The sequence below is a fragment of the Argentina anserina genome, unplaced genomic scaffold, assembly GCF_933775445.1.
Source record: "Argentina anserina unplaced genomic scaffold, drPotAnse1.1, whole genome shotgun sequence".
NCBI lineage: Eukaryota > Viridiplantae > Streptophyta > Magnoliopsida > Rosales > Rosaceae > Argentina > Argentina anserina.
The window spans coordinates 311,108-330,921 of record NW_026089493.1 but is presented as its reverse complement, the minus strand read 5'-3'; the positions used below and the strand labels follow the sequence as shown (position 1 = coordinate 330,921).

General features: G+C 35.1%; 1 non-coding gene across 1 annotated transcript; it reads right to left on the bottom strand.

Moving 5' to 3' along the window:
- Nucleotides 1–18,842: 18,842 nt before the first annotated feature.
- On the bottom strand, nucleotides 18,843–18,949 carry LOC126804769 (small nucleolar RNA R71). The gene has a single exon (XR_007673630.1). It is a non-coding gene; the product is annotated as a small nucleolar RNA R71 (small nucleolar RNA).
- Nucleotides 18,950–19,814: the final 865 nt, after the last annotated feature.

Genomic DNA, 19,814 nt, shown 5'->3' with positions numbered 1-19,814 from the left:
TAGTAAAGATACGCAAACGATGTAAAGATACTCAGTTTTGAAGAAACACACCCCCACACTTGCAAAACTCTCAAATTCAATAGAAACTCGCATCAGAAAGCCTTACAGAAAGATACTCAAACGAGAAATGAAAAGATACACAATTGGAATAGTAAAGATACACAATTGGAATAGTAAACATACGCAAACGATGTAAAGATACTTAGTTTGAAACAAACACACTGCCACACTTGCAAAACTCTCAAATTCAATAGAAACTCGCATCAGAAAGCCTTACAGAAAGATACTCAAACGAGAAATGAAAAGATACTCAATTGGAATTGTAAAGATACGCAAACGATGTAAAGATACTCAGTTTTGAAGAAACACACCCCCACACTTGCAAAACTCTCAAATTCAATAGAAACTCGCATCAGAAAGCCTTATAGAAAGATACTCAAACGAGAAATGAAAAGATACACAATTGGAATAGTAAAGATACGCAAACGATGTAAAGATACTCAGTTTGAAAGAAACACACTCCCATTCTTGAAAAACTTTCAAATACAATAGAAACTCGCATCAGAAGCCTTACAGAAAGATACTCAAACGAGAAATGAAAAGATACACAATTGGAATAGTAAAGATACACAATTGGAATAGTAAACATACGCAAACGATGTAAAGATACTCAGTTTGAAACAAACACACTCCCACACTTGCAAAACTCTCAAATTCAATAGAAACTCGCATCAGAAAGCCTTACAGAAAGATACTCAAACGAGAAATGAAAAGATACTCAATTGGAATTGTAAAGATACGTAAACGATGTAAAGATACACAATTGGAAAAGTAAAGATACCCAAACGATGTAAAGATACTCAGTTTGAAAGAAACACACTCCCACACTTGCAAAACTCTCAAATTCAATAGAAACTCGGATCAGAAAGCCTTACAGAAAGATACTCAAACGAGAAATGAAAAGATACACAATTGGAATAGTAAAGATATGCAAACGATGTAAAGATACTCAGTTTGAAAGAAACACACTCCCATTCTTGAAAAACTTTCAAATACAATAGAAACTCGCATCAGAAGCCTTACAGAAATATACTCAAACGAGAAATGAAAAGATACATAATTGGTATAGTAAAGATACGCAAACGATGTAAAGATACTCAGTTTTGAAGAAACACACCCCCACACTTGCAAAACTCTCAAATTCAATAGAAACTCGCATCAGAAAGCCTTACAGAAAGATACTCAAACGAGAAATGAAAAGATACACAATTGGAATAGTAAAGATACGCAAACGATGTAAAGATACTCAGTTTGAAAGAAACACACTCCCATTCTTGAAAAACTTTCAAATACAATAGAAACTCGCATCAGAAGCCTTACAGAAAGATACTCAAACGAGAAATGAAAAGATACACAATTGGAATAGTAAAGATACACAATTGGAATAGTAAACATACGCAAACGATGTAAAGATACTTAGTTTGAAACAAACACACTCCCACACTTGCAAAACTCTCAAATTCAATAGAAACTCGCATCAGAAAGCCTTACAGAAAGATACTCAAACGAGAAATGAAAAGATACTCAATTGGAATTGTAAAGATATGCAAACGATGTAAAGATACACAATTGGAAAAGTAAAGATACCCAAACGATGTAAAGATACTCAGTTTGAAAGAAACACACTCCCACACTTGCAAAACTCTCAAATTCAATAGAAACTCGCATCAGAAAGCCTTACAGAAAGATACTCAAACGAGAAATGAAAAGATACACAATTGGAATAGTAAAGATACGCAAACGATGTAAAGATACTTAGTTTGAAACAAACACACTGCCACACTTGCAAAACTCTCAAATTCAATAGAAACTCGCATCAGAAAGCCTTACAGAAAGATACTCAAACGAGAAATGAAAAGATACTCAATTGGAATTGTAAAGATACGCAAACGATGTAAAGATACTCAGTTTTGAAGAAACACACCCCCACACTTGCAAAACTCTCAAATTCAATAGAAACTCGCATCAGAAAGCCTTATAGAAAGATACTCAAACGAGAAATGAAAAGATACACAATTGGAATAGTAAAGATACGCAAACGATGTAAAGATACTCAGTTTGAAAGAAACACACTCCCATTCTTGAAAAACTTTCAAATACAATAGAAACTCGCATCAGAAGCCTTACAGAAAGATACTCAAACGAGAAATGAAAAGATACACAATTGGAATAGTAAAGATACACAATTGGAATAGTAAACATACGCAAACGATGTAAAGATACTCAGTTTGAAACAAACACACTCCCACACTTGCAAAACTCTCAAATTCAATAGAAACTCGCATCAGAAAGCCTTACAGAAAGATACTCAAACGAGAAATGAAAAGATACTCAATTGGAATTGTAAAGATACGTAAACGATGTAAAGATACACAATTGGAAAAGTAAAGATACCCAAACGATGTAAAGATACTCAGTTTGAAAGAAACACACTCCCACACTTGCAAAACTCTCAAATTCAATAGAAACTCGGATCAGAAAGCCTTACAGAAAGATACTCAAACGAGAAATGAAAAGATACACAATTGGAATAGTAAAGATATGCAAACGATGTAAAGATACTCAGTTTGAAAGAAACACACTCCCATTCTTGAAAAACTTTCAAATACAATAGAAACTCGCATCAGAAGCCTTACAGAAATATACTCAAACGAGAAATGAAAAGATACATAATTGGTATAGTAAAGATACGCAAACGATGTAAAGATACTCAGTTTTGAAGAAACACGACCCCACACTTGCAAAACTCTCAAATTCAATAGAAACTCGCATCAGAAAGCCTTACAGAAAGATACTCAAACGAGAAATGAAAAGATACACAATTGGAATAGTAAAGATACGCAAACGATGTAAAGATACTCAGTTTGAAAGAAACACACTCCCATTCTTGAAAAACTTTCAAATACAATAGAAACTCGCATCAGAAGCCTTACAGAAAGATACTCAAACGAGAAATGAAAAGATACACAATTGGAATAGTAAAGATACACAATTGGAATAGTAAACATACGCAAACGATGTAAAGATACTTAGTTTGAAACAAACACACTCCCACACTTGCAAAACTCTCAAATTCAATAGAAACTCGCATCAGAAAGCCTTACAGAAAGATACTCAAACGAGAAATGAAAAGATACTCAATTGGAATTGTAAAGATATGCAAACGATGTAAAGATACACAATTGGAAAAGTAAAGATACCCAAACGATGTAAAGATACTCAGTTTGAAAGAAACACACTCCCACACTTGCAAAACTCTCAAATTCAATAGAAACTCGCATCAGAAAGCCTTACAGAAAGATACTCAAACGAGAAATGAAAAGATACACAATTGGAATAGTAAAGATACGCAAACGATGTAAAGATACTTAGTTTGAAACAAACACACTGCCACACTTGCAAAACTCTCAAATTCAATAGAAACTCGCATCAGAAAGCCTTACAGAAAGATACTCAAACGAGAAATGAAAAGATACTCAATTGGAATTGTAAAGATACGCAAACGATGTAAAGATACTCAGTTTTGAAGAAACACACCCCCACACTTGCAAAACTCTCAAATTCAATAGAAACTCGCATCAGAAAGCCTTATAGAAAGATACTCAAACGAGAAATGAAAAGATACACAATTGGAATAGTAAAGATACGCAAACGATGTAAAGATACTCAGTTTGAAAGAAACACACTCCCATTCTTGAAAAACTTTCAAATACAATAGAAACTCGCATCAGAAGCCTTACAGAAAGATACTCAAACGAGAAATGAAAAGATACACAATTGGAATAGTAAAGATACACAATTGGAATAGTAAACATACGCAAACGATGTAAAGATACTCAGTTTGAAACAAACACACTCCCACACTTGCAAAACTCTCAAATTCAATAGAAACTCGCATCAGAAAGCCTTACAGAAAGATACTCAAACGAGAAATGAAAAGATACTCAATTGGAATTGTAAAGATACGTAAACGATGTAAAGATACACAATTGGAAAAGTAAAGATACCCAAACGATGTAAAGATACTCAGTTTGAAAGAAACACACTCCCACACTTGCAAAACTCTCAAATTCAATAGAAACTCGGATCAGAAAGCCTTACAGAAAGATACTCAAACGAGAAATGAAAAGATACACAATTGGAATAGTAAAGATATGCAAACGATGTAAAGATACTCAGTTTGAAAGAAACACACTCCCATTCTTGAAAAACTTTCAAATACAATAGAAACTCGCATCAGAAGCCTTACAGAAATATACTCAAACGAGAAATGAAAAGATACATAATTGGTATAGTAAAGATACGCAAACGATGTAAAGATACTCAGTTTTGAAGAAACACACCCCCACACTTGCAAAACTCTCAAATTCAATAGAAACTCGCATCAGAAAGCCTTACAGAAAGATACTCAAACGAGAAATGAAAAGATACACAATTGGAATAGTAAAGATACGCAAACGATGTAAAGATACTCAGTTTGAAAGAAACACACTCCCATTCTTGAAAAACTTTCAAATACAATAGAAACTCGCATCAGAAGCCTTACAGAAAGATACTCAAACGAGAAATGAAAAGATACACAATTGGAATAGTAAAGATACACAATTGGAATAGTAAACATACGCAAACGATGTAAAGATACTTAGTTTGAAACAAACACACTCCCACACTTGCAAAACTCTCAAATTCAATAGAAACTCGCATCAGAAAGCCTTACAGAAAGATACTCAAACGAGAAATGAAAAGATACTCAATTGGAATTGTAAAGATATGCAAACGATGTAAAGATACACAATTGGAAAAGTAAAGATACCCAAACGATGTAAAGATACTCAGTTTGAAAGAAACACACTCCCACACTTGCAAAACTCTCAAATTCAATAGAAACTCGCATCAGAAAGCCTTACAGAAAGATACTCAAACGAGAAATGAAAAGATACACAATTGGAATAGTAAAGATACGCAAACGATGTAAAGATACTCAGTTTGAAAGAAACACACTCCCATTCTTGAAAAACTTTCAAATACAATAGAAACTCGCATCAGAAGCCTTACAGAAAGATACTCAAACGAGAAATGAAAAGATACACAATTGGAATAGTAAAGATACACAATTGGAATAGTAAACATACGCAAACGATGTAAAGATACTCAGTTTGAAACAAACACACTCCCACACTTGCAAAACTCTCAAATTCAATAGAAACTGGCATCAGAAAGCCTTACAGAAAGATACTCAAACGAGAAATGAAAAGATACTCAATTGGAATTGTAAAGATACGCAAACGATGTAAAGATACACAATTGGAAAAGTAAAGATACCCAAACGATGTAAAGATACTCAGTTTGAAAGAAACACACTCCCACACTTGCAAAACTCTCAAATTCAAAAGAAACTCGCATCAGAAAGCCTTACAGAAAGATACTCAAACGAGAAATGAAAAGATACACAATTGGAATAGTAAAGATACGCAAATGATATAAAGATACTCAGTTTGAAAGAAACACACTCCCATTCTTGAAAAACTTTCAAATACAATAGAAACTCGCATCAGAAGCCTTACAGAAATATACTCAAACGAGAAATGAAAAGATACATAATTGGTATAGTAAAGATACGCAAACGATGTAAAGATACTCAGTTTTGAAGAAACACACCCCCACACTTGCAAAACTCTCAAATTCAATAGAAACTCGCATCAGAAAGCCTTACAGAAAGATACTCAAACGAGAAATGAAAAGATACACAATTGGAATAGTAAAGATACGCAAACGATGTAAAGATACTCAGTTTGAAAGAAACACACTCCCACACTTGCAAAACTCTCAAATACAATAGAAACTCGCATCAGAAGCCTTACAGAAATATACTCAAACGAGAAATGAAAAGATACACAATTGGAATAGTAAACATACGCAAACGATGTAAAGATACTCAGTTTGAAACAAACACACTCCCACACTTGCAAAACTCTCATATTCAATAGAAACTGGCATCAGAAAGCCTTACAGAAAGATACTCAAACGAGAAATGAAAAGATACTCAATTGGAATTGTAAAGATACGCAAACGATGTAAAGATACACAATTGGAAAAGTAAAGATACCCAAACGATGTAAAGATACTCAGTTTGAAAGAAACACACTCCCACACTTGCAAAACTCTCAAATTCAATAGAAACTCGCATCAGAAAGACTTACAGAAAGATACTCAAACGAGAAATGAAAAGATACTGAATTGGAATAGTAAAGATACGCAAACGATGTAAAGATACACAATTGGAATAGTAAAGATACGCAAACGATGTAACGATACACAATTGGAATAGTAAAGATACGCAAACGATGTAAAGATACTCATTTAGAAAGAAACACACTCCCACACTTGCAAAACTCTCAAATACAATAGAAAATCGCATCAGAAGCCTTACAGAAAGATACTCAAACGAGAAATGAAAAGATACACAATTGGAATAGTAAAGATACGCAAACGATGTAAAGATACACAATTGGAATTGTAAAGATACGCGAACGATGTAAAGATACTCAGTTTGAAGGAAACACACTCCCACACTTGCAAAACTCTGAAATTCAATAGAAACTCGCATCAGAAGCCATACAGAAAGATACTCAAACGAGAAATGAAAAGATACACAATTGGAATAGTAAAGATACGCAAACGATGTAAAGATACACAATTGGAATAGTAAAGAGACGCAAACGATGTAAAGATACTGAGTTTGAAGGAAACACACTCCCACACTTGCAAAACTCTCAAATTCAATAGAAACTCGCATCAGAAGCCTTACAGAAAGATACTCAAACGAGAAATGAAAAGATACACAATTGGAATAGTAAAGATACGCAAACGATGTAAAGATACACAATTGGAATAGTAAAGAGACGCAAACGATGTAAAGATACTGAGTTTGAAGGAAACACACTCCCACACTTGCAAAACTCTCAAATTCAATAGAAACTCGCATCAGAAAGCCTTACAGAAAGATACTCAAACGAGAAATGAAAAGATACACAATTGGAATAGTAAAGATACGCAAACGATGTAAAGATACACAATTGGAATAGTAAACATACGCAAACGATATAAAGATACTCAGTTTGAAAGAAACACACTCCCACACTTGCAAAACTCTCAAATTCAATAGAAACTCGCATCAGAAAGCCTTACAGAAAGATACTCAAACGAGAAATGAAAAGATACTCAATTGGAATAGTAAAGATACGCAAACGAGGTAAAGATACACAATTGGAATAGTAAAGATACGCAAACGATGTAAAGATACCCAATTGGAATAGTAAAGATACGCAAACGATGTAAAGATACACAATTGGAATAGTAAAGATACGCAAACGATGTAAAGATACTCAGTTTGAAAGAAACACATTCCCACACTTGCAAAACTCTCAAATTCAATAGAAACTCGCATCAGAAGCCTTACAGAAAGATACTCAAACGAGAAATGAAAAGATACACAATTGGAATAGTAAAGATACGCAAACGATGTAAAGATACACAATTGGAATAGTAAATATACGCAAACGATGTAAAGATACTCAGTTTGAAAGAAACACACTCCCACACTTGCAAAACTCTCAAATTCAATAGAAACTGACATCAGAAAGCCTTACAGAAAGATACTCAAACGAGAAATGAAAAGATACTCAATTGGAATTGTAAAGATACGCAAACGATGTAAAGATACACAATTGGAAAAGTAAAGATACCCAAACGATGTAAAGATACTCAGTTTGAAAGAAACACACTCCCACACTTGCAAAACTCTCAAATTCAATAGAAACTCGCATCAGAAGCCTTACAGAAAGATACTGAAACGAGAAATGAATAGATACACAATTGGAATAGTAAAGATACGCAACGATGTAAAGATACACAATTAGAATAGTAAAGATACGCAAACGATGTAAAGATACTCAGTTTGAAAGAAACACACTCCCACACTTGCAAAACTCTCAAATTCAATAGAAACTCGCATCAGAAAGTCTTACAGAAAGATACTCAAACGAGAAATGAAAAGATACACAATTGGAATAGTAAAGATACGCAAACGATGTAAAGATACACAATTGGAATAGTAAACATACGCAAACGATGTAAAGATACACAATTGGAATAGTAAACATACGCAAACGATGTAAAGATACTCAGTTTGAAAGAAACACACTCCCACACTTGCAAAACTCTCAAATTCAATAGAAACTCGCATCAGAAAGCCTTACAGAAAGATACTCAAACGAGAAATGAAAAGATACACATTTGGAATAGTAAAGATACGCAAACGATGTAAAGATACTCAGTTTGAAGGAAACACACTCCCACACTTGCAAAACTCTCAAACTCAATAGAAACTCGCATCAGAAGCCTTATAGAAAAATACTCAAACGAGAAATGAAAAGATACACATTTGGAATAGTAAAGATACGCAAACGATGTAAAGATACTCAGTTTGAAGGAAACACACTCCCACACTTGCAAAACTCTCAAACTCAATAGAAACTCGCATCAGAAGCCTTACAGAAAGATACTCAAACGAGAAATGAAAAGATACACAATTGGAATAGTAAAGATACGCAAACGATGTAAAGATACATAATTGAAATAGTAAACATACGCAAACGATGTAAAGATATTCATTTTGAAAGAAACATACTCCCACACTTGCAAAACTCTCAAATTCAATAGAAACTGGCATCAGAAAGCCTTCCAGAAAGATACTCAAACGAGAAATTAAAAGATACTCAATTGGAATTGTAAAGATACGCAAACGATGTAAAGATACTCAGTTTGAAAGAAACACACTCCGACACTTGCAAAACTCTCAAATACAATAGAAACTCGCATCAGAAGTCTTACAGAAATATACTCAAACGAGAAATGAAAAGATACACAATTGGTATAGTAAAGATACGCAAACGATGTAAAGATACTCAGTTTGAAAGAAACACACCCCTACACTTGCAAAACTCTCAAATTCAATAGAAACTCGCATCAGAAAGCCTTACAGAAAGATACTCAAACGAGAAATGAAAAGATACTCAATTGGAATTGTAAAGATACGCAAACGATGTAAAGATACACAATTGGAATAGTAAAGATACGCAAACGATGTAAAGATACTCAGTTTGAAAGAAACACACTCACACACTTGCAAAACTCTCAAATACAATAGAAACTCGCATCAGAAGCCTTACAGAAAGACACTCAAACGAGAAATGAAAAGATACACAATTGGAATAGTAAAGATACGCAAACGATGTAAAGATACTGAGTTTGAAAGAAACACACTCCCACACTTACAAAACTCTCAAATTCAATAGAAACTCGCATCAGAAAGCCTTACAGAAAGATACTCAAACGAGAAATGAAAAGATACTCAATTGGAATTGTAAAGATACGCAAACGATGTAAAGATACACAATTGGAATAGTAAAGATACGCAAACGATGTAAAGATACTCAGTTTGAAAGAAACACACTCACACACTTGCAAAACTCTCAAATACAATAGAAACTCGCATCAGAAGCCTTACAGAAAGACACTCAAACGAGAAATGAAAAGATACACAATTGGAATAGTAAAGATACGCAAATGATGTAAAGATACACAATTGGAATAGTAAAGATACGCAAACGATGTAAAGATACACAATTTGAATAGTAAAGATACGCAAACGATGTAAAGATGCACAATTAGAATAGTAAAGATACGGAAACGATGTAAAGATACACAATTGGAATAGTAAAGATACGCAAACGATGTAAAGATACTCAGTTTGAAAGAAACACACCCCCACACTTGCAAAACTTTCAAATACAATAGAAACTCGCATCAGAAGCCTTACAGAAAGATACTCAAACGAGAAATGAAAAGATACACAATTGGAATAGTAAAGATAGGCAAACGATGTAAAGATACACAATTGGAATAGTAAACATACGCAAACGATGTAAAGATACTCAGTTTGAAAGAAACACACTCCCACACTTGCAAAACTCTCAAATACAATAGAAACTCGCATCAGAAGCTTACAGAAAGATACTCAAACGAGAAATGAAAAGATACACAATTGGAATAGTAAAGATACGCAAACGATGTAAACATACACAATTGGAATAGTAAACATACGCAAATGATGTAAAGATACTCAGTTTGAAAGAAACACACTCCCACACTTGCAAAACACTCAAATTCAATAGAAACTCGCATCAGAAATCCTTACAGAAAGATACTCAAACGAGAAATGAAAAGATACTCAATTGGAATTGTAAAGATACGCAAACGATGTAATGATACACAATTGGAAAAGTAAAGATACGCAAACGATGTAAAGATACTCAGTTTGAAAGAAACACACTCCCACACTTGCAAAACACTCAAATTCAATAGAAACTCGCATCAGAAAGCCTTATAGAAAGATACTCAAACGAGAAATGAAAAGATACACAATTGGAATAGTAAAGATACGCAAACGATGTAAAGATACACAATTGGAATAGTAAAGAAACGCAAACGATGTAAAGATACTCAGTTTGAAGGAAACACACTCCCACACTTGCAAAACTCACAAATTCAATAGAAACTCGCATCAGAAAGCCTTACAGAAAGATACTCAACCGAGAAATGAAAAGATACACAATTGGAATAGTAAAGATACGCAAACGATGTAAAGATACACAATTGGAATAGTAAACATACGCAAACGATGTAAAGATACTCAGTTTGAAAGAAACACTCCCACACTTGCAAAACTCTCAAATACAATAGAAACTCGCATCAGAAGCCTTACAGAAAGATACTCAAACGAGAAAAGAAAAGATACACAATTGGAATAGTAAAGATACGCAAACGATGTAAAGATACACAATTGGAATAGTAAACATACGCAAACGATGTAAAGATACTCAGTTTGAAAGAAACACACTCCCACACTTGCAAAACTCTCAAATTCAATAGAAACTCGCATCAGAAGCCTTACAGAAAGATACTCAAACGAGAAATGAAAAGATACACAATTGGAATAGTAAAGATACGCAAACGATGTAAAGATACACAATTGGAATAGTAAACATACGCAAACGATGTAAAGATACTCAGTTTGAAAGAAACACACTCCCACACTTGCAAAACTCTCAAATTCAATAGAAACTGACATCAGAAAGCCTTACAGAAAGATACTCAAACGAGAAATGAAAAGATACTCAATTGGAATTGTAAAGATACGCAAACGATGTAAAGATACACAATTGGAAAAGTAAAGATACCCAAACGATGTAAAGATACTCAGTTTGAAAGAAACACACTCCCACACTTGCAAAACTCTCAAATTCAATAGAAACTCGCATCAGAAGCCTTACAGAAAGATACTGAAACGAGAAATGAATAGATACACAATTGGAATAGTAAAGATACGCAACGATGTAAAGATACACAATTAGAATAGTAAAGATACGCAAACGATGTAAAGATACTCAGTTTGAAAGAAACACACTCCCACACTTGCAAAACTCTCAAATTCAATAGAAACTCGCATCAGAAAGTCTTACAGAAAGATACTCAAACGAGAAATGAAAAGATACACAATTGGAATAGTAAAGATACGCAAACGATGTAAAGATACACAATTGGAATAGTAAACATACGCAAACGATGTAAAGATACACAATTGGAATAGTAAACATACGCAAACGATGTAAAGATACTCAGTTTGAAAGAAACACACTCCCACACTTGCAAAACTCTCAAATTCAATAGAAACTCGCATCAGAAAGCCTTACAGAAAGATACTCAAACGAGAAATGAAAAGATACACATTTGGAATAGTAAAGATACGCAAACGATGTAAAGATACTCAGTTTGAAGGAAACACACTCCCACACTTGCAAAACTCTCAAACTCAATAGAAACTCGCATCAGAAGCCTTATAGAAAAATACTCAAACGAGAAATGAAAAGATACACATTTGGAATAGTAAAGATACGCAAACGATGTAAAGATACTCAGTTTGAAGGAAACACACTCCCACACTTGCAAAACTCTCAAACTCAATAGAAACTCGCATCAGAAGCCTTACAGAAAGATACTCAAACGAGAAATGAAAAGATACACAATTGGAATAGTAAAGATACGCAAACGATGTAAAGATACATAATTGAAATAGTAAACATACGCAAACGATGTAAAGATATTCATTTTGAAAGAAACATACTCCCACACTTGCAAAACTCTCAAATTCAATAGAAACTGGCATCAGAAAGCCTTCCAGAAAGATACTCAAACGAGAAATTAAAAGATACTCAATTGGAATTGTAAAGATACGCAAACGATGTAAAGATACTCAGTTTGAAAGAAACACACTCCGACACTTGCAAAACTCTCAAATACAATAGAAACTCGCATCAGAAGTCTTACAGAAATATACTCAAACGAGAAATGAAAAGATACACAATTGGTATAGTAAAGATACGCAAACGATGTAAAGATACTCAGTTTGAAAGAAACACACCCCTACACTTGCAAAACTCTCAAATTCAATAGAAACTCGCATCAGAAAGCCTTACAGAAAGATACTCAAACGAGAAATGAAAAGATACTCAATTGGAATTGTAAAGATACGCAAACGATGTAAAGATACACAATTGGAATAGTAAAGATACGCAAACGATGTAAAGATACTCAGTTTGAAAGAAACACACTCACACACTTGCAAAACTCTCAAATACAATAGAAACTCGCATCAGAAGCCTTACAGAAAGACACTCAAACGAGAAATGAAAAGATACACAATTGGAATAGTAAAGATACGCAAACGATGTAAAGATACTGAGTTTGAAAGAAACACACTCCCACACTTACAAAACTCTCAAATTCAATAGAAACTCGCATCAGAAAGCCTTACAGAAAGATACTCAAACGAGAAATGAAAAGATACTCAATTGGAATTGTAAAGATACGCAAACGATGTAAAGATACACAATTGGAATAGTAAAGATACGCAAACGATGTAAAGATACTCAGTTTGAAAGAAACACACTCACACACTTGCAAAACTCTCAAATACAATAGAAACTCGCATCAGAAGCCTTACAGAAAGACACTCAAACGAGAAATGAAAAGATACACAATTGGAATAGTAAAGATACGCAAATGATGTAAAGATACACAATTGGAATAGTAAAGATACGCAAACGATGTAAAGATACACAATTTGAATAGTAAAGATACGCAAACGATGTAAAGATGCACAATTAGAATAGTAAAGATACGGAAACGATGTAAAGATACACAATTGGAATAGTAAAGATACGCAAACGATGTAAAGATACTCAGTTTGAAAGAAACACACCCCCACACTTGCAAAACTTTCAAATACAATAGAAACTCGCATCAGAAGCCTTACAGAAAGATACTCAAACGAGAAATGAAAAGATACACAATTGGAATAGTAAAGATAGGCAAACGATGTAAAGATACACAATTGGAATAGTAAACATACGCAAACGATGTAAAGATACTCAGTTTGAAAGAAACACACTCCCACACTTGCAAAACTCTCAAATACAATAGAAACTCGCATCAGAAGCTTACAGAAAGATACTCAAACGAGAAATGAAAAGATACACAATTGGAATAGTAAAGATACGCAAACGATGTAAACATACACAATTGGAATAGTAAACATACGCAAATGATGTAAAGATACTCAGTTTGAAAGAAACACACTCCCACACTTGCAAAACACTCAAATTCAATAGAAACTCGCATCAGAAATCCTTACAGAAAGATACTCAAACGAGAAATGAAAAGATACTCAATTGGAATTGTAAAGATACGCAAACGATGTAATGATACACAATTGGAATAGTAAAGATACGCAAACGATGTAAAGATACTCAGTTTGAAAGAAACACACTCCCACACTTGCAAAACACTCAAATTCAATAGAAACTCGCATCAGAAAGCCTTATAGAAAGATACTCAAACGAGAAATGAAAAGATACACAATTGGAATAGTAAAGATACGCAAACGATGTAAAGATACACAATTGGAATAGTAAAGAAACGCAAACGATGTAAAGATACTCAGTTTGAAGGAAACACACTCCCACACTTGCAAAACTCACAAATTCAATAGAAACTCGCATCAGAAAGCCTTACAGAAAGATACTCAACCGAGAAATGAAAAGATACACAATTGGAATAGTAAAGATACGCAAACGATGTAAAGATACACAATTGGAATAGTAAACATACGCAAACGATGTAAAGATACTCAGTTTGAAAGAAACACTCCCACACTTGCAAAACTCTCAAATACAATAGAAACTCGCATCAGAAGCCTTACAGAAAGATACTCAAACGAGAAAAGAAAAGATACACAATTGGAATAGTAAAGATACGCAAACGATGTAAAGATACACAATTGGAATAGTAAACATACGCAAACGATGTAAAGATACTCAGTTTGAAAGAAACACACTCCCACACTTGCAAAACTCTCAAATTCAATAGAAACTCGCATCAGAAAGCCTTACAGAAAGATACTCAAACGAGAAATGAAAAGATACTCAATTGGAATAGTAAAGATACGCAAACGAGGTAAAGATACACAATTGGAATAGTAAAGATACGCAAACGATGTAAAGATACACAATTGGAATAGTAAAGATACGCAAACGATGTAAAGATACACAATTGGAAAAGTAAAGATACGCAAACGATGTAAAGATACTCAGTTTGAAAGAAACACACTCCCACACTTGCAAAACACTCAAATTCAATAGAAACTCGCATCAGAAAGCCTTACAGAAAGATACTCAAACGAGAAATGAAAAGATACACAATTGGAATAGTAAAGATACGTAAACGATGTAAAGATACACAATTGGAATAGTAAAGAGACGCAAACGATGTAAAGATACTCAGTTTGAAGGAAACACACTCCCACACTAGCAAAACTCTCAAATTCAATAGAAACTCGCATCAGAAAGCCTTACAGAAAGATACTCAAACGAGAAATGAAAAGATACACAATTGGAATAGTAAAGATACGCAAACGATGTAAAGATACTCAGTTTGAAAGAAACACACTCACACTCTTGCAAAACTCTCAAATACAATAGAAACTCGCATCAGAAGCCTTACAGAAAGACACTCAAACGAGAAATGAAAAGATACACAATTGGAATAGTAAAGATACGCAAACGATGTAAAGATACTGAGTTTGAAAGAAACACACTCCCACACTTGCAAAACTCTCAAATTCAATAGAAACTCGCATCAGAAAGCCTTACAGAAAGATACTCAAACGAGAAATGAAAAGATACTCAATTGGAATTGTAAAGATACGCAAACGATGTAAAGATACACAATTGGAATAGTAAAGATACGCAAACGATGTAAAGATACTCAGTTTGAAAGAAACACACTCACACACTTGCAAAACTCTCAAATACAATAGAAACTCGCATCAGAAGCCTTACAGAAAGACACTCAAACGAGAAATGAAAAGATACACAATTGGAATAGTAAAGATACGCAAATGATGTAAAGATACACAATTGGAATAGTAAAGATACGCAAACGATGTAAAGATACACAATTTGAATAGTAAAGATACGCAAACGATGTAAAGATGCACAATTAGAATAGTAAAGATACGGAAACGATGTAAAGATACACAATTGGAATAGTAAAGATACGCAAACGATGTAAAGATACTCAGTTTGAAAGAAACACACCCCCACACTTGCAAAACTTTCAAATACAATAGAAACTCGCATCAGAAGCCTTACAGAAAGATACTCAAACGAGAAATGAAAAGATACACAATTGGAATAGTAAAGATAGGTGATAGGAACACAAAGTGTGACGTTCTTAATGTATATATGCCCTATTCTTATGCTTTGTTACTTCTTATTTAGTTGTTTTAGGTTCATATTTGTCATATGTATGTTTGAAGTAAAGCTATTTCGATTTTAGATGATTTGATGATGAAATTGTGCTAAGTGTTAGAACTCCTGATTGAACTAGGATTCCTTACTCGACTAGGACTCTACTTTCCTATTTTCATTCTTTCCTATTCCTTGATCGACGATTTCTTTTCAGGAACGACAAATCATATTTGGAAAGAAAGGAGAGTTGCCGAGTTGCATTCCTAGTTGAACAAGGAAATCATATTCGAGTTGAAGAAGGAGAAGAGGAGGCCGGCCTAGCTACTCCTAGTTGGACTAAGAGATTGCCGTGCAGCCCTTAAAGAGATCTCCCTATTGAACTTGGTTTCCTACATCAAGTTGGATATGGAGTACATAAAGCAAATCCATAACAAAGAGGATTTCAGTTTCCCAATTGGATTCTATTTCCTTTTGGCACGCAAGAAGGCTTCCTACACCTCTATATATAGAGGCCGGCCTCTCCATTCAGCAACATCATCAACCCTACACAAAAACACAGCCATAGCTCTGCCGAATTCATCCTTCACCATTCCAAGAAATCCTAAAACCGATTCCATCATTCCTCACCTATCAATAGCCTTCAAACACGCTTGTGAAGGAGGTTTCATCCATAGAAGACTCGGCTACACTTGTGGATTGCTTGATTTATAAAGTGTAACCATGACTCACTCTTGTCTATTTCGGGCTTAGGTTTTATTTCGAATCATGGATGAAGTTGCGATTTGGTTAGAGTAGTCTTGTATCAATTTTGTCTATGAAATAGCTACTTGATTCAATTTATATAGATGATTCGAAAATTATGTTTTGGTTTTATGATTTTCTGTTTTGGTTTTCTGCCGAATGTGTGCTTGAACAATTTTCGATTCCTAGGTGTTATGACTATGCTTGTAGCATGATATTTAGGTTGTTGGATTAAAGACTTATGCTAAGAGCATGGTTATTCTTGTTTATGTGATTTTCGAATTGCATGGTTGTTGGTTAAGTAAGTGACATACTTGATGAATTCAATGTGCATGGCTTTGGGATTACATGATTAAGATGAACATGTTAGAATTTCGATTATGGCTGCTTGGTTGTGATTGAATGTGTTAAGTGTCTATGTGTTTAGGTTACTGCTTAGAAACCTAATTGCATGATCCATTCTTGGTTGTTCAATGTATGTCTCGGCATGATACTAAGAAGTTGTAGAACTTGGTTCGATTCCCTCTATGTGAATTGTTTTGGTGATTGTTTATGTGTTGGTTGGTTGATCACATGTATATATTAGCTTAGGTTTTATTTACTGTTTTTATGACTCAATCCAAAATCTATATCAAACTTTAAAACCTTTATGAATTCGTGTTAATTGAAGTGATCCTAAGCCCTGGCTGGATCCCCGGTTTGTGAACGATACCCTCTTGCTTTATACTACTATGATGTGTTCAGGGTTAAATATTGATGTCGAGTAATCGAGCAATCATCAAATGGCGCCGTTGCCGGGGATCCATTAGAGATGGATCCCTAACTTTTACTACGAATTCATTGTGAATATTGTACATTTGTATATTCTTATTCTTATTCTTATTTCGTGTAACATATAGTAATGTAACTTAGGTTGTTGTTTTGGTGCTTGAGTGAATGATTGTTGTAGGTTGTAAATCGAACGGAATAGGTAAAGTCCCTTTTGTTAATATTAGCCTTAACCCTTCATGCTAGCTCTCGAGTTTGCATGAGGTCGAGGGCGGCTTTTATTAACACTTGGAGATTTGTCTAACACATGAGGTTAAGTCCAGCTGAGTAAGGGGCACGCTCTTTTATTACTCTGGTGCATGGGACCAAAATTGGATCTCAGAGAACTACTGACTGACATACATCTCGGTGATGGAGTCGATAGGGAGTTCGCTCTCCGTAGTTCAACAAATGAGTCCTACCATGTTCACTATCTCTGATTGAGCTAAAGGCCTTCTGAAACAAAGACTTGATTTTATGTCTAGACATCCATACTTAGGCCGCACGTCCACCTTGATTTACAACTTAGAATCAATCGATCATTCAAGCATTGAAATAGCTAAAAGAACTTGTGAATGTATGAACTTGTGAAAACGTAAAGAACTAACTCTTTGTAAACAACATAGTTGCCGTGCCCTTCCCCCTTAAGTGTGCGTGTGTATGACTAAGGGAAGGCACGAATTTTATGTATCCATCATGTATTCTTCTATGCTAACTCGTTACCTTTCATACAAACAGGTACTATGCATGTCCGAATTTTCTAAGAAGACACAAGAGCTCAAAGATCGAATTCAAGCACTTAGAGATTTGAACAACTCTTTCATAAGTAGACCTTTAAATTTCGAAGCATCTCCAAGCAATTCAATCTTAAACTCTTCACCTAGATCAGAAGAAGAGGAAGACTTAGACACAATTGCGGGCCGTGACATAATTCCTGTTGGTGCTCCAATGGCACTCAAGAATGCATTCATTCCTACCACCCCGGAATCACCCTCATGCATTGCTTTCACTCCACCTGATGAAGCTAACTTCTCCATTCCTGTTCAATTGCTTGGGCAGCTGCCTAAGTACTCTGGCTCTTCAATGGAAGACCCTAATGTTCACCTTAGGGAGTTCTTGGACATTTGCAAGCTCCAATCGATTCATCACCTTTCTCAAGAAGGCTTGAGGTTGCTTTTGTTCCCATTTACCCTTAAGGATGATGCTAAACGTTGGTTATATTCTTTGCCTGCAGGAATCATCACTACATGGGATGAAATGACTAGGAGGTTCTTGAAGCAATTCTTCCCTGCTCAACTCACGAAAAGACTTAGGAGGGAGATTCAGAACTTCACTCAAAAAGATGGTGATTCACTCTATGAGGCTTGGGAGGAATTTCAGGAACTACAAAGGAAGTGCCCTCACCATGGTATTTCGTTGGATGACTTGGTACAATTCTTCTATGAAGGACTCGACACCACCAATAAGAGCATGGTGGACTCGGCATGTGGCTGCACATTCATGAACAAAACCGGTCAAGAAGCTTACACCTTGATTGATGACTTGGCTGACAACAATCGCCAATTTAGTTCCAAGGAGAAGAGAGGAAGCAAGAGCCGTGGGGTGTATGATGTTGATGCAAGGAATCAGATGGCTACTTTAGAAAGAAAGCTTGACGTGCTAGTCAAGGCATTCAATGGTTCGAGCATCACCCCTCAAGCATGCGGCATTTGTTCTTTCAAGGATCACACTACTGACAATTGTCCAAATGGTGCAATGACTGAAGAAGAGTTGAACTTCATGGGGCAACAAAGGCCTAGGTACGATCCATATTCAAACACATACAACCCTGGACTTAGAGATCATCCAAATTTTCGTTGGAGCAACAATGCTCAACCATCCAATGCTCAAGGTCATGGACCTCGTCCTTCAGGTTTGTTTGTGAGGCCTCAGGTACCTCAAGGTTCTGCTCCCTTTAACTCTAATGTTCATGGTTCGAATAATGCATCTTCACCTAACTATGATGAACTTTTGAAGTCTCTTGCTCAAGGGCAACAAAATCTAAACTCTGCTACTCAAGCTTTAGTTACAGGTCAACAAGCTCATTCTAAGGATATAACCGAGCTTAAGAAGCAGATGGGACAAGTGATCGATTTCATGGGCAAGATCCATGAAGGAGGGAAGTTGCCGAGCCAAACTGAGCCTAATCCGAATGTGAAGGCCATGGTGACACGAAGTGGGAGGACCTTGGATGCTCCAAGGGAGCAACACAAGAAGGCCGTGCCTTCTAAAGGACTA